The sequence below is a fragment of the Podarcis filfolensis genome (genome assembly GCF_964270895.1).
Source record: "Podarcis filfolensis genome assembly, chromosome: 16".
In the NCBI taxonomy this organism is placed as follows: domain Eukaryota; kingdom Metazoa; phylum Chordata; class Lepidosauria; order Squamata; family Lacertidae; genus Podarcis; species Podarcis filfolensis.
Genome location: NC_139620.1, coordinates 21,859,813 through 21,877,198, shown reverse-complemented (window position 1 = coordinate 21,877,198; position 17,386 = coordinate 21,859,813). Strand labels below are relative to the sequence as shown.

The following is a 17,386-nucleotide window of genomic DNA, read 5'->3' as shown; positions in this document are numbered from 1 at the left end:
GGAGGCCCCATTAGCTAAAATGGTGCTTCAGGTTAAGAACAGTTTCAGGTTAAGAACGGACCTCCGGAACGAATTAAGTACTTAACCCGAGGTACCACTATACAACTAAAGACATTTTTCTAGCCAATGATCTCAGGGTTGCCAGGAACAGTATTCTTCAGCCACCAAATGCTTGGGTAAACAGGACTGTTTTCAAATTCCTCCTGAATGCTGATCATGGTGGAGACAGGCGAGCCTCACATGGGGAGGCCATTCTGCAACTGGGGAATCACCACTTAAAAGGCCCTGTCGTGGGCCAACACCAATAAGGCAGCCCCCAGTGGCGATATTACCACCAAGGTCTCACCCAATGTTTGCAATAACAACGCTTTCAGCAACAGCCCGGTCACTCAGCTGCTTCTCCGCTCTTGACATGCAAGTCCCCCTTGGTCCCCCTTAGCTGGCGCCCCTGCTCAGGGGTCAGAGCTCTGTGTGCAGAAGCTCCCAGGTTCAGTCCCTAAGGACATCTCCAGCTAGGGATGGCAATGTCCCCTGCCTGAGAGCCTCTACCAGTCACAGCAGATAATACTGAGCTAGATGGAGCAACAGTCTGACATGGCATAAAGCAATTTCCTATGTTCCTAAATGGTTTTAGTAAATCAGCATCTTCCTCCTTGCCAGTAGTGATTCTCCAACATCTCAGGTCAGGCAGGAACCTTTCCCAGCTCTGACTTCTGAACAATGAAAATTTTTGTAGATGCTCATCAAAACATCCGGCCCACTGCATTTGTGGCATTGTGCAAAGAGCTGTCCCCCCCTGAGAAGTGAACGGAGGAGCTCTTGTGAGCGACAGGTTTCTGCACCACTAAAAAAAACAACCCCAAAACCTCCATGAGGGCTAGAAGCTTGCTTTTAAAGAACAGAACAGCGAGGCCTTGAATCTTGCTGGTAACTTAATTCCACAGCAGAGAGAGACCTTATTCTAAGTATGGACTGGTTAATTGAAAAGAAAAAGATTCACTATATTCTGCCTGTTTTAGCAAGAGGTTTTTAAACTTACATTGTACGTTTTCCCAAGAGGCTTTTAATATATGCATTATTAATGCTAACTGCTAATGTCTCCCTTTCATTTTTCCTCAGCTTTCTGTTTTATTTTTACTAAATTCTCATGTCTCTTGAAATAAGCTTAATTAAACCAGCAAACCAAATGGGAACAAAACGGGAAATGAATTAGTCGAGCTTGAAAAATCCTGATTGCCTTTGAGCTAAAAAGCCTTTGGGCATGATCCAGCCCATGGTCTTAGGCAGAAATTGTGAACGTGCATATGAGGGAGTAAGGCTTCCACACTGTATACATTACCTGGGAGTAAGTCCCATTGAAATCAAAGGGGTTTTCTCCTGCGTAGACATACGTAAGTCCTACTGAACACATGGGGCTTACTGAGTAAACATGCTTAAGATTGGTCTGAAAGTCCCACTGATTTCAATAGGACAAAGGTGAGCACATGCTCAGTGACCCAATTCAAACATTAACCACCTCAATCTGATAAACCATGGTTTATTGGGCAAAGAATCAAGGTGTCCCTGTGCTTCATCCTCCCTTTTCCTTCTCTCTGCTCTCTCACTGCCACACATCTGAGGTTTGTTAAGCCACAGTTTCCTCTTACATCTGAACCAGGAAACTGTAGTTTAAGCTCCAACTACAAACTAGGATTTCAGACTATCGATGATGGCTCACAAGCCAGGGTTGTAGTCCAAGCTTCAATGGGAAACTTTGGTTTAACAAATCCCACATGTATGGCAGTTAGGCACTTGAGAGAAGGGGAGAAGGGAACAAGCAGCCATAACACTCATTCTTGGTCCTACAGGCCAATGTAGTTATGACTGAATCAGGCCTCTATTTTGCCTAAGTCACTCCAGGAAATCTATAGGTCTTAAAACAGCCAGTGTTTTGGCAGATTGTGCCTTAGATTTCTTGCATCAGACTTCCTGTATTTACCTGTGTAGTCTTAACACTGAAATTTCAGCCTGGCATTGTGTTGGCTTTGGAAGCGTCCAAACAATCTCATTTTATTCTGCTATATCCTCATTTCTATCCAGATCTCTCTTCCATCTCCCGGTCTTTTAAACCATTACATGCTACCACCAGCCGTAGGGGCAATGTGCCATTGATGTAGTAATAGTGCATTGGTGTGTCAGGAGACGGTGATGGGTTTATACTGGACCGTCCACACACATCATCCCACGTTATTAGTTGCTCAGCAATGTCTCCCCAATGTTATCACATTATTGCCGCCTGGAGGGGCACTTTTCAAGTACAGTACAACAAAAAGGGAGGCGAAAACTTAACCGGATCATTTGTGCTATAAAAAGCTACAAGACTTCAGCAGGAAATTACAAGACGAAAAAATGTTTAAAATAACCTTTTTGAAAAACCCCCGAAGCCTTCCTTTCAGGAATTCTAGGTGCTGAAATCCCAAAGGAGCAGAAAAGAATATTTATGTATGCAACCACAGCTGCGCGGATGTTACTGGCTCAGAGATGGAAAAGAAGATAAAGTCCCTACCAGAGAAGAATGGCAGATCACACTGATGGATTATGCCGAAATGGCTAAAATTACCGGAAGAATCAGAAATCAGGAAGACCAAAATTTTAATAACAAATGGGGAAAATGTATAACTTATCTTAAAGACCATTGTAAACTGTTAAAATTGTTAGTAGGATTGTCGTTTAAGGGTGAATTCTGGATACGATGGAGAGGTAAAAGATTTGGATTATTATAAAAGATGCAGGAGGAAATGATTAACAGTAGGACCCACAAAGGGGAGGAGGGAAGTCCAAGAGATTGCTTGGAATGTTGCTTTTATGTTGTATGTTTTCAATCTGAAAAACCAAATTGTTAAGTTGTGGGTGAACATATCAGACGACACAGCGATTCTTCAAACAGTTCTTGCTTATTCACAGGCCAGAACAGAACTGAACTGAAGGGTTCAGCCAGCCTGCTTATATAGAACTCCACTACAACGCAACAGCAACCACTTTCTGTAACTATCCAATCACTGAATGTCACTTTCAATCCCTTATTTGCATATGTGGACCTGAGTGAAAACTATCTACAGTATCCCTCTGCTGGCCCAGGGTGAGAACTTCAGTACATAACACAAATAAATAAAAAAATGGGAGGGGGGAGTTACAAGATGTGCACCAATTGGAAATGGAGCAGCAAGTTAGCCCTGAAACTTCTGCAGGTCCAAACAGTATTGAAAAACGGCAGCATGTATAACTGCCCTGATACCATCGTGGATGGAGAAGGCTGTCAGCAACTACTAGACATGACGGGTATGTGCTGCCTCCATGGTCGGAGGCCATAATGTTTCTGGGTACCAATTCCTGGAAACCACAGGAAGGGAGAGTGCTCTTATGCTTGGGTCCCGCTTGCAGGTTTCCCATTAGCCACTGTGAGAACAGGATTCTGCACTAGACGAGCCACTGGTCTGATCCAGCAGCCTCTTCTGAGGTTCTTATCTTGAGCACAAATGAATGCATGATAAAAAGGACAACTGCATGGGGGGAGGTCCCTAAATCTACTATCTGCCTACTTCCAGAGCAGACCAAATGAATGCAACGGGGGCTGCTTCTGCAGTCAATTAATTCTGGATTGCTGCCTTTCAGAATTAAAATGCCAGAGCCATTTCTGATGTAAATCCAATTAGTGCCATTCTTAAATTTAGGCTTAGAAACCCTGAGTTATTTCAGTCAGCCTTGGTTCTATTCCCAGGCAGGGTATCTGAAAAGCACAGTTTTTTCTTTCTTCTTTTCTAATCTACCCACGCGAGCCAGTGCTTTTGTGTAGGCATGTTTTTTTAAAAAATAATAATCATAATCATCCTATTGTATACAACATCTCCATTTCTGCTTCTCAGATTCCTCTCTCTCTCTCTGCTTTGTCTCATTTCCATGACCGTTCGGAGGTGTGCCAAAAATTTCAGATTCTTCTTGCAAACGTTCCCCACATCTTCTGTTTGTTGCATGTTACCAATGAAACTCTTATTGTCCTTGGCAAGTTTCCTCTTTATCTATCCTATTCAGTTTCTAGCTTTCCATCCATCACCTAAACAAGGGGAAAGTGGAGATTATTTCTCTCCGCCCCCACCCCACCCCCAAGTATATTTTCCAGGAAGCAACTACCGCTGGCCACGGCACTGTTATTATTTTAAAAAACTACTTGTTGTCAGGACATGCTCATGAAGTCATTTTTGGCACTGGAACGAGCTTTACTGGAGCCACAGTTGCAGACCTGGATTTCAATACTCTCAATAAGCTGTCTCCAACTTTGAAAAAAAAAATAGAGGCAGGGAGGCGAGGTGGGGCCACACTCAAGGTGGAGGAAAGTCAGGCTGCACCTGGGGTATAATAAACACATTTTTTAAAAATATGAATAATAATGATACTTGCAGAGCTTTCCAGTGCCCCACAAACTTGCCCGCCTGCCTTCTTAGCACTGCTAAAACAACTATTTTCCTGCTCTTCACCCTAATGTGCCAGGGTTGTTATGTACTGAAGTTCTCACCCTGGGCCAGCAGGGGGATACTGTAGATAGTTATGCAAATGAAGGATCGAAAGTGATGTTCAGTGATTGGATAGTTTTAGAAAGTTGTTACAGTAACGAGGTTCTGGAGCTCTATATAAGCAGGCTGACTGAGCTCTTCAGTTCAGTTCTGTTCCAGCTTACAAATAAAGAGCTGCTTTGGAAGAATCGCTGTGTCGTCTGATATGTTCGTCCACGACTTAACAAGGGTAGATTATAACAACTAAAAAACATTAAAAACAGCTCAAAACAACTTAAAATAAGAAAATAAGGTGCGTCGTAAAAATATGCGTCTCGTGTGTCAAAGAGGTGTGTCTTCAGCGTTCACCAACATCTGGAGAGCTGCTCCGAAGGAGGCTGCTTGATGTCTTCAGAGCCTAGACGCCCAACTGTCAGACCAGTGTCTAGCACAGCAAAATAAACACACTGACAATCCTTACAACATAAAAAAATGCAGCGTGACAGGGTCTCTTGGCACTACAGCCTCACAGAGCAGCTGGTGCTAAGAAGAACAGAAACATTTGCTCCAGATGAGAGAGAAAGTCATATATTAAGTCAGATCATGCGTGTCTCTTTCTGCTCACTGAGAAGCAGGCGTAAAAAAATGCATGGGCAGCTCACGGGGAATCTGTTGGAAATCAAAAAGCCAGCAACCAAGGAGAGAGTCAATTCGGTCTGCATTTAAAGGCGAAGCTACGTAATTCAAGCTTTTTGAAAAATGAAAAATGACATCATGGGCATAGCCGGGATTTATATGACATCATGGGCATAGCTGGGATTTATGTTGGGGGGGGCAGGACACGCACGTGTCATCATCCTCTGTCTGGCAAATTTGAAATGAAATGTCTCAACAACAGATGTTTGAAATGACTTTCTTTTGACCCCAAGTGCTCAGTGAAATCTGTCACAGCATTTCAAATATTCTAATTATTTCTACTTTTCATTTTCATTTATTTACTTGGTTTTTTTTGGGGGGGGGGATAGTTGCCCACCCATGCCCCCTTCAGCTAGGCCCGTGGATGATGACATGCCCAACTTGTATATACAAGGCAAGTAGAAAGCAAATAGAGAAAAGTTATTTCTCCCTCTCTCGTAACACTTAGAACAGGTAGGCATCCAATGAAGATGAACGATGGGAGATTTGGGACAGATGAAAAGAAAGAACTTCTTCATGCAGAGCATAGTTAAACTGTGGAACTCACTCCCACAGGAGGCAGTGATGGCCACCAACTTGGACGGCTTCAAAAGAGGACTGGATAAACTCAGGAAGAAGGCCATCAATGGCTACTTAAATTCCCCTTCGTTTTTTCCCTCCGCCCCCAAAAAACCTGACCCCCTCCCCCCCCAGACTTCCCTCAACTCCTCTCTCTGGTTTATCAACCTATGTTATTTTCTGCATGTTACAAAACTGTACAGATCCTTAATTTATCTATCTGAGTGTTATCAATAAAAAGTTTGTGAATGTTTATTCAAAGCCTGCCAAGGAGCCCAGTTCATTTTGTTGTTTCTTTAAATACTTTGTAAAGGGTTCCCATTCATCTTTAAAATCACAGTTATCCTTGTCATGTAGTATGTGTGTCAATTTTGCCAATTCTGCGTAGTCCATCAATTTCTCTTGCCATAGTTCTTTAGTCGGGATTTCCTCATTCTTCCATCCTTGTGCTATTAAGACCCTTGCCGCCGTTGTCGCATACATAAAGATATTTTTCAATTTCCTTGGCAGGTCTTTTCCTACAATTCCTAACAAAAATGCTTCAGGTTTATTAACAAATGTTAATTGGAACAATTTCTTCAGTTCGTTATATATCACTTCCCAAAACTTTTTAATTTCATTACAATCCCACCACATATGATAAAAGGTCCCTTCTTTTTCTTCGCACTTTCAACACATATTTGAACTGGTTTTGTACATTCTTCCTAGCTGTACTGGTGTTATATACCATCTATACATCATCTTCATATAATTTTCTTCCAGCAAGGAGCAATCTATAAATTTTAAATCAATTTTCCATAACCTTTCCCAATCTTCCAGCATAATATTATGACATATATATTGTGCCCATTTAATCATAACTGATTTCACCTCTTCGTCTTTCGTCTCCCATTCCCCCAGACAGTCTTCTGATTTTCTTAAACAATGAACAAACCGAAATGGCAGCCATCCTTTCGGAATTTGCCCTGCTTCAAAGTTTGCAAATGCAGTTCTGTGCGCACACTGGGGCAAAGTCTGCCTCAAAATACATAAAATAACATAGAAAAATGTGCAAGAACGTAAGCTGAGTCTGCTGGATTGGGTGAATGGAAAACCGTTTTGCAAAAAATGTGCGCTTTAGGGGGGAAATTGTATACACAAATGTGTATATTGGGAAGATATTGCACCGAAATGCTGATGAATGACCCGGTGGCTCTGAACTACAAAACCCATGCTCGCCCCTCCTGTACATAGATATTTCTGCAACACACGTAGGAGGCAGGGACATGCAGTGACATTATGTATATTTAAAAAGGCAAAGAATAGAAGCAGGTTGAGGCTCTGAAAGACAGAGATACAGCAGTTTGGAGAAAACCTGAGACAGAGAGAAAAGAGCTCTGGAAAATTAGAAGCATCCAAATGATCATTCCGACTAAGCATTAGGAAGAATTTTCTGGCGGCAAGAGCTGACCAACAGTGGGAGCTTGGAAGATAGTGGATTCTCCTTAATTGGAGGTTTCCAACCAGAGACTGGATAGCCATCTGTCAGGGATTCTTTAGCTGTGATTCCAGCATTGTTGGACCCGTTAGGACCTCCCAACTCTATGATTCTGTCTTGGGGTGCCTCTCTGGAGATTTGATGGGAACCAGGCAGAGGGCCTTCTCGGTAGTGGTGCCCACCCTGTGGAACACTCTTCCATCAGATGTCAAAGAAATAAACAACTATCTGACCTATATTTTATTTATTTATTTATTTCAAAGCACATAAACTGGAATATGTTTTTTAAAGACCTTGAGGCGGTGTACAATGGGGGGGAGTACAATTAAAACGAAAATGCATCCTAAATGCAGTCTAAAAATACTTAGGAGCAAACAAGAACAAATAAAAGATTCGGACCCACAAAACAGGGGCTGATTCAGTGGGTGATATAATTGTACCCCGCTCATCTGACTGGGCTGCCTGAGCAAAAAGATAAATCTGTATATGCCTTATGCTCACCTTTTATATCGGTAAATAAAAGCACATTACAGAAATGCCTTCAGCCATCTTTCTTTCCCAAGGGAACGGAGGCCTGATAAACAGAGCCCCGGGATCTTGTCAAATTGAGAAATGCACAGCAGTATGCTCTGGTTTAAATTTTGTTATATATCAAAAAAATGTAGGAAACATGAGATCTGCTGCCTTGGAGGATGCTGGTCTCTCGCTTGAACCCGGCCCCGGAATAACTTTATGCTGACATGCAGAAGGAGTGGTCCTATCACAGCAAAACTGCAAAGCATCACGAGAGCTGTCCACGCTTTTGCCCACTGGTACAGGCTTACTGTCACCATGCAGGCATCCTCCTCGCCATTGTTATTTGACCTTCTGAAAGAGAACTAATCGCTGCTGACATTTTGTGATTGTAATGACAGCTGCAGGCAGAGACTGTATCATAATTGCAGCCTAGGAGCCTTAAAACATTCACTCGGCTTCGATTTCTAGGTTGTGTTCCATTAGTCCCGGGGCCTTCATGTCACAAAGCCATTAAATCATTGTTTTCACTTGACAGTATCATCTTTAGCCAACCCTGCAGTGAGGGGAGAGCGGTTGGGATTACAGTGTTTCTTAAAACTCGCGGCGAGGGCAATTGGCTGTTCTGAGCAATCCGGCTCAAGGAGAGTCATCCCAAGGCCGGGCTCCTGCCAACCCTCTGTCGGCCAAAAGAAGGAACGCTCCAGAAGTACTTAAGTTTTCTGTACAGCGGTACCTCGGGTTAAGTACTTAATTCGTTCTGGAGGTCCGTTCTTAACCTGAAGCACCACTTTAGCTAATGGGGCCTCCTGCTGCCGCCACGCTGCCGGAGCACGATTTCTGTTCTTATCCTGAAGCAAAGTTCTTAACCTGAAGCACTATTTCTGGGTTAGCGGAGTGTGTAACCTGAAGCGTATGTAACCTGAAGCGTATGTAACCCGAGGTACCACTGTACATGTATTTTGTACTCGGACTGCAAAGGCCGATGGCTGATGCAAACATCTAACTATCTAAAAATCAGGTGCTTCGCTTGGGATCACCGCCTTGCCGTGGCAAAGGGGCTTGAATAACTCAGAGAAGCTATGAACTATGCCGTGCAGGGCACCCAAGATGTACAGGTCATAGTGGAGAGTTTTGACCAAATGTGATCCACCTGGAGCAGGAACCGGGAAGCCACTCCAGTATCCCTGCCAAGAAAACTCCATGGACAAAGACAACAGGCATATAAGAATTAAGGTGCTGGAGGAGACTCTTGAGAGTCCAATGGACTGCAAGAAGATCAAACCTCTCCATTCTGAAGGAAATCAGCCCTGAGTGCTCACTGGAAGGACAGATCCTGAAGCTGAGGTTCCAATACTTTGGCCACCTCATGAGAAGAGAAGACTCCCTGGAAAAGACCCTGATGTTGGGAAAGATGGAGGGCACAAGGAGAAGGGGACGACAGAGGACGAGATGGTTGGATAGTGTTCTTGAAGCTACCAGCATGTGTTTGGCCAAACTGTGGGAGGCAGTGGAAGACAGGAGTGCCTGGCGTGCTCTGGTCCATGGGGTCACGAAGAGTCGGACACGACTAAACGACTAAACAACAACAACAAAGCTTGGGAATGCTCCTGGATGCCAAGGGGGTTGCTGTAGCATGAAATGCCTGTCCCCACCATTTTCCTGGGTAGAACAGGTGTTAAGCTAAAGGTAAAAAGGTAAAGGACTCCTGGACGGTGAAGTCCAGTCAAAGGCGACTATGGGGTTGTGGTGCTCACCTCACTTTCAGGCCAAGGGAGCTAGTGTTTGTCCACAGACAGCTTTCCGGGTCATGTGGCCAGCATGACTAAACCGCTTCTGGCACAACGGAACACTGTGACGGAAACCAGAGTGCACAGAAACGCCATTTACCTTCCTGCCGCATTGGGACCTATTTATCTACATGCACTTGCATGCTTTCGAACTGCTAGGTTGGCAGGAGCAGGGACCGAGCAACGGGAGCTCACCCCGTCGCGGGGATTCGAACCGCCGACCTTCCGATCAGCAAGCCCAAGAGTCTCAGTGGTTTAGACCACAGCGCCACCCACGTCCCCAAGGTGTTAAGCTACTACTGCACTGAATCAGTGTCCACAATATTTTTCTAAGGAAGTTGCAGGGTGGGGGACCAAACCAGAACAGGTTGACTCCACCTATGGTGACACCTCACCCCCAGGTTCCGCCTCCACTTAGGTACCCTACTACCTGTCAGGGACTGGACTGAGAAGGAATGGTGGAGACCGCCCCCTCCTCCCCCTGAATCTTCCAGAGAAGAAGAAGACAGTATAGATTTAAAACAGACTGGAAAACCCAGAGGAATGTCAAACCAAAAGGTATTTAGGGAATGGAAAATATATAAAGAATACCGGTACTTGAAAACGTACTGTACGAACAATAAGATACTTGCAGAAATAGAGTGATACTGATAACCAAGAAATATTCAAAATGTAATAGTAATATATCTATATACAAAATAAAATAATATAAATCTGTGCAAGGAATACAGATAACATAAGTAGTTTAATGAGAATTATTGGAAGTTACATATATTAATTTGTTATGTAAGTGTAATATACAGTGGTACCTCGGGTTAAGTACTTAATTCGTTTCAGAGGTCCATTCTGAACCTGAAACTGTTCTTAACCTGAAGCACCACTTTAGCTAATGGGGCCTCCAGCTGCCGCCGCGCTGCCAGAGAACGATTTCTGTTCTCATCCTGAAGCAAAGTTCTTAACCTGAGGTAATATTTCTGGGTTAGCGGAGTCTGTAACCTGAAGTGTATGTAACCTGAAGCGTATGTAACCTGAGGTACCACTGTATTGTATTAGTTTATGTTTGTTTTTCTTACTTTTCTTACTTTATTGTTTATATTCATCTGTATCGTCTTTTGTACTATATGTTATGTATATTTGTCTATGTGAAAATTAATAAAGATTTTCTAAAAAAATAATTTAAAAAGTACAACAGTGGTTTGCAGAAGGTCACAGCTCAGAGACAGAAGAGGGAGCAAAGCTGGAAGATAATGGGAGAAGGGGAGGAGGGAGAAGCAGAGCCGGAACAGCTGGCTGACACATTATCATTAGAAAGCATTCCAGATCCCCCTTCCCCCAGAACCTGGCGGGCAGTGAAAGTAGGAGAGCAGAGAGCTAAGAGGCAATTGGCCTTAAGCAGCCACTGTAAGGCAGGTAGTGTTGTTGACGAGTGAGAAGGGAAGGGGGGGGGGAGATTACTCGGAGCAACGCCCTTACTCCAAGAGGCTACCTTTCTAAGCCCCTCTCTGTGCATATTGCATAAAAGACTTTGGTAAGGAGCTTTCCCTGTCTTTCTATCTCTGGTAGCTGGCCGTGGGTGGGTGGGTGGTGGTAGGTTTCCCTGATGCCTGACACCACCCTACCTGGTCCCATGATCATTGTCCACCTCGGGGCTACACCCACTTGTGCTTCAGTAAAGCTCATGTGGGGCTGCCTTTGCAGAAGAGCATCGGGGAACTTCAGCTGTTTCAAAATGCAGCTGCCAAACTTGTGACTGGAACCAAGCAGATGGAGCCTATCGCTCTGCATATTCTCTCACCTGCCTCGACTACCAATTTACTCCTGAGTGGAAGTCCTTATCTTTAAGGACCTAAATTCTGTACCTCGAAATTGCTTTCTGAACGCAAGACTTTCTGTCTGAAACAGACAGAGCCTTGGGGACTCCTTACCCCTCGGCTGTGTGACTGGTGCTCTTGTGTATTAGCTGTGGTGACTGCAGGCCTGGGATGAATTTACTAAATGACTGGCATGCAGCAGAAATGCACTTTTTTGCTTTGTACCCTGAACTGGTTCTGGGAAAGGACCGGATTTCAATCACTTAAGGGAAAGCACTCCACAAGATCTCTCTCCTTTCAAAAAAACACATTTGGCTGCATTTTGGCTCCATGCCAATGCAAAAGATCATTTTCCCACAGCTGAAAACCAACAGTAATAACAACATTTCCATCCCAACTTTCCCCCGAAGAGCTCAAGGTGGCATACACAGATATCCCACCTGTCTCCATTTTATTCTCACAACCACCCTAGAGTCATACAATTGCAGTGTTGGAAAACTTGTCATGTGCGCCACAGTAGACTTCAAATATTTTGTTGTGGGGCAAGCTTAGCAGCTGCGCTAAACAGGCAAGAAAAAAACCACATCGGAAAATGCAAGTGTACATTAAAACCGAGCCTAACCCATCAGCATTAAGGGGCCACTCGGAAAGGCTGATTCACAAAGCCATCATGCCGGCAGCATGACAAAAGCAAGCCAGAGGTCATTTGGCAGAAAATATCGGGAAGCCATTGAAATGGTCAGGAAAACAAACAGACCCAAGGCGTGCGTTACATACCCTTGGCTAAGGAGTACCCCATTTCTCGTTTTTCATAGATAACTGTCATGGCTAACTGCTATGGCTGGCTGCTTGATGACACCGAAGGACAAAGCCATCCTCTAGAAATAGCTCTGATGATGGTTTAAAAATGAGCTCATTTTTCCAGGCCACTTCTGAACTTTGCCCACAGACAACGGAGGGCTTTAATTACACAGAGCAAATGGCCAAGTGTTAGGGAAGTGTGTGCCAGTTGTGCAGTGAAAAGCCAAAACAGCCTTGATCCCGGGGATGGTTCAGTTGTCAACAACTTCAGACATTACTCTCTCCCTGTCTTAAAGTCTGGGAAACATAACAAGCAACCTTTGACAGAGATTGAAACATATGGGAATATAATGATCTCTGTATGCCTCTGATTGTGGGTTTGATGCTGCTGAAGACAAACCCTTTGAGCATACAGTACCTGCACCACACCAACTTAAACTTGCTCTCTGACCCAGAATATACTGGGAAATGAAGCTCACCCTAGACGACTAGGGCTCCAAATCATTCTCCTTGGCACCCTAGCCAAATTGAATCTCCCAATCTGGTGAACCGGGTTCGTGTCCCCGCTCCTCCACATGCAGCTGCTGGGTGACCTTGGGCTAGTCACACTTCTCTCTGAAGTCTCTCAGCCCCATTCACCTCACAGAGTGTTTGTTGTGGGGGAGGAAGGGAAAGGAGAATGTTAGCCCCTTTGAGACTCCTTCGGGTAGTGATAAAGCGGGATATCAAATCCAAACTCTTCTTCTTCTTCTTCTTTCCAGACCCTCTGGCAGCTAAACTCAGCCTTACAAATGGGCATACAAAAATTACTAGCCTTCCCCCCCTTACTAGCCCCCCCTTTTTAACTTCTTTTCAACAAGTACCTGTTAATTCCAACTGAAATCAAGATACACTGTGCCCATAGCATTCCCCTGATCCACCAAACCTGTAACTCTATCAAAAATTTTTTAAAAAAAAGAGATTGGTCTGGCATGACTCGTTTTTGAGAAATCCATGCTGGGTCTTAGTAATCACAGCATCTTCTCTAAATGCTCACAGGCGGAATATTTAATTATCTGTTCTAGGACCTTTCCTGATATCGAAATCATGTGGTTGAGTCTTCTCCCCCTTTTTGAAGATGGGGACAACATTTGTGTTAAGTTGTGGGTGAACATATCAGACGACACCGATTCTTCAAACAGCTCTTGTTTATTTACAGGCCAGAACAGAACTGAACTGAAGGGTTCAGCCAGCCTGCTTACTATATAGAGCTCCACTAGAACGCAACAGCAACCATTTTCTGTAACTATCCAATCACTGAACGTCACTTTTGATCCCTTATTTGCATATGTGGCCATGAACTATCTACAGTATCCCCTTGCTGGCCCAGGGTGAGAACTTCAGTACATAACAATTTGCATGCCTCCAGTTTGCAGGGACCTTACCTGTTCTCCAAGAATTCTCAGAGGCTCAGCAGTTTTATTTTCAAGATCTTTTCTAATAATAATATCTGCTCTGACTGGTAATTTTAATGCATATATTGTGCAAACTGATTAAAGGCTTTGAAAATTCAGCAGTATATAAATCCTTTAAGTAAATAAACGAAACAGCATGCAATAAAATGTCTGCCAAAGCCTCTAAGGTCGTTCCTTGGAAGTCAAACAGCTTAGTTCCCGTTTTGGCTCCCGAATGTCGCAAACCCGGAAGTGATTGTTCCAGTTTGTGAACTATTTTTGCAAGCCGAACGTCCGACGGGGCTTCTGATTGGCTGCAGGAGCTTCCTGCAGCCAATCAGAAGCTGTGCTTTGGTTTTTGAACATTTTGGAAGTCGAACAGACTTCTGAAACGGATTCTGTTCGACTTCCAAGGTACAGCTGCACTGTTGTTCTAACCAAGAAAGAGTAGGCTAAAGAGCCCTTTGTCCTCTTAGCACATGCGGGAATGAGCCACGGCTAATGACCCCACAGCCCCCACTTAATTCAAAGCCTGCCAACTGAGGGATCTAACTACAGGTGCAGAAATTACGCCAGTCAACAAAAATGGCTCCATTTTCTTCCTGGATAGATGTAGTTACCCATCTCATTACCCATCTTCTTTCTGTATAGCACACAATTACCCAGCGGGGTCTGATTACAAGCGCAGAGCAGGCTTGAAGCATCCATGATGCTCCAAATTGAAAAGAACAGAAATGTTTTGAGTGTGTCCAAAAAAGAAAAAGAGAGAGAGAGAAAAAAAGAGAGAGGAAAAAGTCACCTTTCTTTACTTGGAAGAAGTCAACAAGCCGGCTCCTGGGTATCGCAGACAAGCTTGCCTGGCAATTAACTCTCTGAACGGATAAAAAGGGGACTAATATCCCCCTGTGCCGGCTCACTAAGGAATCAAACCAGACCTTTTAACACAGAGCTTGGAACACTCAGGTAATCAAAAAGCCTGTCTGGGGATGCAACGTTCCTTGATTTTCAATGAATCAGAGCTGCCTGCCTAATGCACGCCCATCTCTGGAGAGCAGAAGCCAGGATTCTAAAACCAAAATGGGTCATTTCACAGTCCTTAAATGAATACTAACAGGGCTCTGCTGGGCCATTTGGGGACAGATGCGGAAGAGAGGGGGGCGAGAACCGACTGCATTCAGCAAGCACTTTCAAGAGTAGGCTAGAGGCGCTGTACTCTAAAAACCGAGTTAAACATGGAGGGGAAATGTTGGGGCTAGGCCAGCACTGAGGGTGGCCGACCCCAAACTCTCACCTGAGTTTCTGAACCTGACAATGCAGGCTCTCTGAGGGGCACAAATCGTCCTGTTCCATTAATCAGCCAGAAAAAGAGGTTCCTGGTATCTATATATGAAAGAACAACTATCAATTGCTTCGGATGCCTTGTAAAGAGGTATTTTTAAGCCCAGGATTTCCCCGCCATATAAAATCAGACCCTGTTTTTATCTATACGGATCCCCCTAATTTCACCTTTATTTGCTTTTATAGCACTCTTTTAATTGGCCTTCCATTGTTGTTGTTGGTATTCAAGTATTTATCGGCCACCTTTTTGCATGCAGCCCTCACAAGGAGGCACCTTTATTCAGATGGGAAATATTACAATACATTAGAAGCAACAAATCCTAAGAGGCTCAGAAAGCAGCAACGCAAAAGCACTGTTATGGAAAGGCAGCCTGGAACAGGTACATTTTGGAAGGCCTGTTTGAGGACATGCGCAGTTACCGTATTTTTCGCTCGATAACACGCACCTGACCATAACACGCACATCGTTTTTAGAGGAGGAAAACAAGGGAAAAAACATTCTGAATGAAACAGTGGATGTATCATTTTTGTGCTTCATGCTGTGGCCACAGACATGTGATCTGATGGTGAATTTGGGGTGACCCAATGCAAAAATCCTGAGAATCCCTGTGGATCCATGCTTTGTAACCACGTTTTTGCACCATTGCAGCCCCAGGCAACAGTGGGTGTGTGATTTTGGGGGGGGGGCAGGCTGTAGCCATGGACATGCTATGTGCTCTGATGGTGAATTTGGGGTGACCCAATGCAAAGATCCTGAGGATCCATGTTTTGTAACCACGTTTTTGCACCATTGCAGCCCCAGGCAACAGTGGGTGCGTGATTTGGGGGGGGCAGGCTGTAGCCATGGACATGCTATGTGATCTGATGGTGAATTTGGGGTGACCCAATGCAAAGATCCTGAGGATCCATGTGGATCCATGCTTTTTAACCACATTCTTGCACCATTGCAGCCCCAGGCAACAGTGCGTGTGTGATTTTTGGGGGGCAGGCTGTAGCCATGGACATGCTATGTGATCTGATGGTGAATTTGGGGTGACCCAATGCAAAGATCCTGAGGATCCATGTGGATCCATGCTTTTTAACCACATTTTAAGTGGGGAAGGAAGGAAAAATACAGAATGGACAAGGAGCACGAGAGGGGTGTGCAGAGAAGCAGCTGGCTAAGAATGCAGGAGAGGGGTATAACGGGAGGGAGGAAAGGAAGGCAAAAGTTTTCCCTCACCTACCCACCCAAGCCAGCCAGCTCTCTCTCTCTCTCTCTCTCTCTCTCTCTCTCTCTCTCTCTCTCTCCCTCCTGCATGTTTTCAGCAGCACCGGAGCACAGAGACGACACTCTGCTTTCCCCTCTGCTTGCCTGGAGGGGAGGGGCTTTCCCTGCTCTTTGTTCCGTTTGAGCAAACACAGCAAGGAAACAGAGGAGGGTGGGCAGTAAGACCCTGAGGCAGAATGCAGGAAAGCAGCCACTTCCTCTTTTCAGGTTTCCCTTCTCCGAGACGCGCGATTTGATTTTTGCCTGATTTTTTTTGCCATTTGGCTCCAGGGACCACACATTCGCTCAATAACACGCACAGACATTTCCCCTTCCTTTTTAGGAGAAAAAATCTGCGTGTTATAGAGGGAAAAATACGGTAGGTTGGAAGGGAATTCCGCAGCAGTGGAGCCACCACCAAAAAGCCTCCCCCCTCACACACACCCCTAGCTTATCTTAGTGGAAGCAAGATCACAGGGGCGAAGGTAGCACTTTAGTTAAACTTGAAAGCCATTTAGATAAACCTTTAAAACTCAGGCCCAGGGGCCTCTTCAGGTCTCTTTGCCCAGGATTCAGAACCTTGCAACCAGTGCCACCTGCTGTAATAATCATGTCTCAAATGTAATAATAATAATATACTAATTTATTATTTATACCCCACCCATCCGGCTGGGTTTCCCCAGTCATCATCATCGACTTTTATTGCACTAGCCATAGGCCATGGCATCATTTGGAAAAATAACAAAAGGAAAAACAGCAATAACCATAAAAATCATCAGGCACCACACATACAATATAAACCATGGTCACAACTACTAAGATTGTTTGTTGCATAAAATAGAACAGCAGAAGATTCTCTAGTAAAATGTGCCAAATTAAATATCTGAATCCCCTTTGCAGTTGACCGCTATTTTGGATTTCTCCAGTCACTCTGGGCAGCTCCCAACAAATTAAAACAGAATAAAACATCAATTATTTAAAAACTTCCCTAAACAGATGTCTTCTAAAAGTCAGGTAGTTGTTTATTTCCTTGACATCTGATGGGAGGGCGTTCCACAGGGTGGGCGCCACCACCGAGAAGGCCCTCTGCCTGGTTCCCGTAACATCACATCTTGCAGTGAGTGAACCGCCAGAAGGCCCTCAGAGCTGGACCTCAGTGTGCGGTTTCTATGGCTTAATGAGGTCCACCACCTA

The 17,386-nt window shown here is 44.4% G+C and overlaps 2 protein-coding genes across 4 annotated transcripts in view; both read right to left on the bottom strand.

Moving 5' to 3' along the window:
* The window catches only part of SRRM4 (serine/arginine repetitive matrix 4), a 345,117-nt gene that overhangs the window by 149,561 nt on the left and 178,170 nt on the right, over positions 1 to 17,386 (bottom strand). The gene's annotated exons all lie outside the window — the stretch shown is intronic.
* CCDC60 (coiled-coil domain containing 60) overlaps positions 1 to 17,386 on the bottom strand; it is a 56,393-nt gene that overhangs the window by 37,287 nt on the left and 1,720 nt on the right. Inside the window, exon 1 of one of the 3 annotated variants that reach the window (XM_083590089.1) lies at positions 1,979 to 2,095. The exons of the other annotated variants lie outside the window; for them this stretch is intronic. The gene's annotated coding sequence lies outside the window, so the exon portion shown is untranslated. Of the gene's footprint in view, positions 1 to 1,978; positions 2,096 to 17,386 lie in introns of those variants that run through there. 3 annotated transcript variants of the gene reach the window in all.